The sequence below is a fragment of the Perca flavescens genome, chromosome 3 (genome assembly GCF_004354835.1).
Source record: "Perca flavescens isolate YP-PL-M2 chromosome 3, PFLA_1.0, whole genome shotgun sequence".
In the NCBI taxonomy this organism is placed as follows: domain Eukaryota; kingdom Metazoa; phylum Chordata; class Actinopteri; order Perciformes; family Percidae; genus Perca; species Perca flavescens.
The window spans coordinates 40,118,980-40,123,979 of NC_041333.1; the positions used below are offsets into that span (position 1 = coordinate 40,118,980).

General features: G+C 42.5%; 1 protein-coding gene across 1 annotated transcript in view; it reads right to left on the bottom strand.

Annotated features, from left to right (window-relative positions):
- LOC114552434 (fibroblast growth factor 12) overlaps positions 1-5,000 on the bottom strand; it is a 63,188-nt gene that overhangs the window by 39,140 nt on the left and 19,048 nt on the right. The gene's annotated exons all lie outside the window — the stretch shown is intronic.

A 5,000-nucleotide genomic window follows, 5' to 3' on the forward strand; every position in this document is an offset into this window, starting at 1 on the left:
AGAGGAGTTATTCTGAGGGTGTAAACAAGACTATTTATGTCCTGACCCACTAGTTCCTCTGCAGCGTGACCTGTCAGGTGTAGTGTTGCCTCCTTCTCTCTCTCTGAGCATCTCAGGGACCCATGGCTGCTCCTCTGCTCCTCTGCTCTAATGGTAACAGCTCCTCCTTCTAGGGCTGCACAATTAATCAACTTTTAATCACGTATCACGATTTTGGCTTCCCAAAAGCCAATCACGTGCCTCCATGAGCCAATCAGAGTTGTTCCCTGCACCTGTTGTTCCCTTGGAATCCTGTCAGACTACACCGTTTAGCTGTCAGCATTTTAGCTGTGTTTAATCCAGTTACTACTGTGGCTAACGGTAGGCTAACGTTAGCTGCTGTGTGACGTGTTATTAGTGTTTACTGTAGCTAACGGTAGGCTAACGTTACCTGCTGTGTGACGTGTTATTAGTGTTTACTGTAGCTAACGGTAGGCTAACGTTACCTGCTGTGTGACGTGTTATTAGTGTTTACTGTAGCTAACGGTAGGCTAACGTTAGCTGCTGTGTAACGTGTTATTAGTGTTTACTGTAGCTAACGGTAGGATAACGTTAGCTGCTGTGTAACGTGTTATTAGTGTTTACTGTAGCTAACGGTACGCTAACGTTACCTGTTGTGTAACGTGTTATTAGTGTTTACTGTAGCTAACGGTAGGCTAACGTTACCTGCTGTGTAACGTGTTATTAGTGTTTACTGTAGCTAACGGTAGGCTAACGTTACCTGCTGTGTGACGTGTTATTAGTGTTTACTGTAGCTAACGGTAGGCTAACGTTACCTGCTGTGTAACGTGTTATTAGTGTTTACTAGCGTGACGTGCAGCGATGTTTATGTTGCCTCTAACGTGGGTTTCGGAGCATCAGAGCGCAACGCAGACATGTAAGCGGCAGTGTAATGAGCCACCGAAATCCGCGTTGCTATTTCGTCAGGTAGATACCTTACGGCAAACGTGCATGTATGGAAAGCGGTCGCACAACAGCTGAAATGGCATACTCCATCACAGTATCCTTCAATAAAGGAGGAATGTAGCACAATATGGATGTGAAAGCAGTTATAATTAGCCTATGTGACAATACAATTAGTTTTGGTTAAAATCAACAAATATTCGTAATAATTAATCGTGATCTCAATGTTGATCAAAATAATCGTGATTATCATTTTGGCCATAATCGTGCAGCCCTACCTCCTTCTCTCCCCCTCTCTCTCTGAGCATCTCAGGGAACCATGGCTGCTTCTCTAACAGCTCCTCCTTCTCTCTCCTCCCTACTGGCTCAAATGCCAAACACCCCACAAATACCTTTCTGTCGGTAACAATAGCAACATTTTAGGTTGGATCGGAACAACTCTAGGAGCAAAAAATCACACACACACACACACACACACACACAAACCCAGAGACAGAGGGTAAAATACAAGTATCAAAACAGAGGAGGACACACTGTTGGATGCTGTCCTCCTCTCCTACTCCTTCTTCAATGCCTAACCAATCTGCTGCTGACCATATGTCCATCTGTTCATATGTCCATATGGGAGATCTTCTAACTTCTAAAGTTGGAAATCTGGAAAGAGAACTCCCTCCGTGTTTACAGCAGTAAAGTGGAGGTCGTCGAGGGATCTGTAATGATGTTCTTTCATCAGTCCAGACTCCTCTTGGGAAATAATCGGAGCTCCTGTTGTGAATAAAACATGTAACACTCTGACATCTCCAGGAAACCTCTCCAGAGACTCCATAAACGTTGGACAACAGGCAATTAGACCCGGCTGTAATGAAGTCCCAGGTCACTAAAGGAAGGGAAGGGTATGAACAAGAAATATCACCAAACCACCAGATGTAAATCAGGTGTATAGAGCCAGCATATCTCCACCAGACTCCATGTAAATAATCAGGATTTTTAGCGTGTATAGAGCCAGCATATCTCCACCAGACTCCATGTAAATAATCAGGACTTTTAGTGTGTATAGAGCCAGCATATCTCCACCAGACTCCATGTAAATAATCAGGACTTTTAGCGTGTATAGAGCCAGCATATCTCCACCAGACTCAATGTAAATAATCAGGACTTTTAGCGTGTATAGAGCCAGCATATTTCCACATGTAAATGGGTGAATTAAGGGTTTATTTCAACCAAACCAGAGTGGTGATTGTTGGAACAGTGGAAAGATGAACCAAGGCGGCTTTTGGTAGTTTTATTTAGTTTATGTCCACTTTGAATGAAGTGTGTTTTACAATGACAAAAGTCCTGATTATTTACATGGAGTCTGGTGGAGATATGCTGGCTCTATACACGCTAAAAGTCCTGATTATTTACATGGAGTCTGGTGGAGATATGCTGGCTCTATACACGCTAAAAGTCCTGATTATTTACATGGAGTCTGGTGGAGTTTGGTGATGGTGATTTCGGGGCTGTTTCATGTTAAACTAAAATGATCTTACTCTTTAACTAAAAGGTCTATCTCTGTAGGGATCCTTTCCATAAGCCGGTTACCTCCAGGATCTGTGCTATGTATGGACTTATCTAACTAAGATACGGGGAATAAGACAAAGTCCCAATAAGTCGGCGTGTTCCTTTAAGAAGTTAAAGTTTTGTCGTGATCAGAGAGGAGCAGAGTGCTTCCTGAGTCACGTTGTGCGTCTGAACGAGAGCTTTAGAGGCTCTAATGCTCGTAGAGTGATGATGAATATTTCAGAGACGTGATATCAAAATCACTACCTGAGTTACTGCACTAATGGACACTGTTCATGTGTGTCTGTGTGAGCGTGTGTGTGTGTGTCTGTGTGTCTGTGTGTGCGAGTGAGTGCATATAAGTGTGTGTGTGTGTGTGTTTGCAAGTGCGTGTGTGCGAGTTTGTGTGTGTCTGTCTGTCTGTGTGTGTGTGTGTGTGTGTGTGTGTGTTAGTGAGAATGTGTGTGTGTGTGAGTTTGTGTGTGCGAGCGTGTGTGTCTGTGTGTGTGAGTGCGTGCATGTGTGTGTGTGTGTGTGCGAGAGTGTGTTTGTGTGTGCGTGAGAGTGTGGTTGTCTGTGTGTGCAAGTGAGAGTGCGTGTGTGTGTGTGTGTGTGTGTGTGTGTGTGTGTGTTTGTGTGTGTGTGTTTGTGTGTGTGTGTGTGTGTGTGTCTGTGCATATGTGTGTGTGTGTGTATGAGATAGAAATAGAGAAAGCCAGTATTTCGCTTGTAAGACTTGTCCTTATGTAATAAACATGCCTGAGTGCTGTAGGTCTGGTTGTATTATAAAGGTTATACAATTAGCCGTGCTGAGTGGCCGGTAGATTTTGGAAAAGGGGACACGCCGCAGGCCGAACCGGATTGCACCGTGCTCATTAGTTAGATAAAGATGTGGAAAAGAAGATAGTGGGAACCAATCAACTGGCCCGTTAGGGACAGGAAGTGCACTGGTTTAATATAAAGAGGACACATGATATAATGTTGGTCCTCTCAGCAGCCTCATATCACTCAACACAATCGATGCTAATAGGTTAGCATGTCGCTAATGGACGCAGTGATGGAGGAGTTTTCCTTCAGTGTTGACAGTCTGCCAGAAACATGGGAGTGTTCCTTTAAGAGCATCGCCATGGAGACAGAGAGAGATTAGCTGTTTCTCAATGTCAAGGAAGGATCCTTCGAAGCCAGAATTTGGAGGATGCTACGTCATCGACGTCCGTCAAGGACCGCTCGATGTCGAGGATCCTCCGAATCCTACCAAGGACTGAGTCCTTCGCTCGAGAAATCCCCATAGACGGCAAAGGATGCATATGTGTATCCTTCGCGCTCCCATATCACCCATAATCCTTTGCGCGCGGCTTTGCCGGGCTTGTTTAAAAAATTAAATGGCGGACCTAAGCGGGAGTTGGAGCGGTATCGCTGACGGCAAAATAATCATTTAAATGTAAGTATCTTTAGTGTTTGCCGTACATGTGTCATCACCGTTAATGTTTTAAATCAATGTAAAGCTTAACGCTTTAATGCTGGTACGGATTGCTATAGTAATTAGGTAGATACACCCTAGCTAACGTTAAGCTAACTGAACCTATCATTAACATTAGGCTGTTAGCTAGCTAGCGGTCTTTCTTGCCATTTGTGTTTTTAAAGTTTAATGTCCGTGGCATTTTCATCTCTTTTTATATGTTGTTACTCTATATGCGTAACGTTAGCAGGGATTTATAAATGTGTGTGTTTACCAGTTGTAGCTGCAGGGTGGTAGGTAACGCTGCACCTTATTTACTTCACTATCAACATGAAGGCTAAAATGTATGAGTAACTTCCCATGTAAAAAGTATAACGTTTAATATAACGTTACGTTATAGCATTCATAATGGTAAACTTATTTTTCTTGTGTTTGCTGTCTTTTATCAGGGACAAACGGAGGCTGTCACTGAGGATGGGAAAGCAAAAGACAAGTAGGGAGACAGAGGCCAAAGAGAGATGTTGAATAGCTAGATTATTTGCTAAAGCCTTTTAGAGATTGGCATTCTGAAAATAAATGCATTAAATTAACTGGTTTGTCTGTGTCATTACGTTTTTGGGTGTGTATATAATATAAACTGTTTTTCAATGTCTATTTCTAACTGAATAATTTTATTCAGATGGTACCTGTTTCAATAACTTTTAAGATATAGAAGCTCGAAAAAGACATTAACGAAACGTGTATCTTTTATTATAACATTTATTCAAACATTACTATATACTGTACAAAATATTCAACATGAAGCGACGACCAGACTCAGCTGCTGATGATGGTGGTTCCAGACTGCAGACAGAAGGAGAAAGCTTTAGGTTAGTCCAGTAGTTATACAACCTGTCCTGGTAAGATTAGGTTAGTCCAGTAGTTATACAACCTGTCCTGGTAAGATTAGGTTAGTCCAGTAGTTATACAACCTGTCCTGGTAAGATTAGGTTAGTCCAGTAGTTATACAACCTGTCCTGGTAAGATTAGAATTGTATCACAAATATATGTAAGCATACTG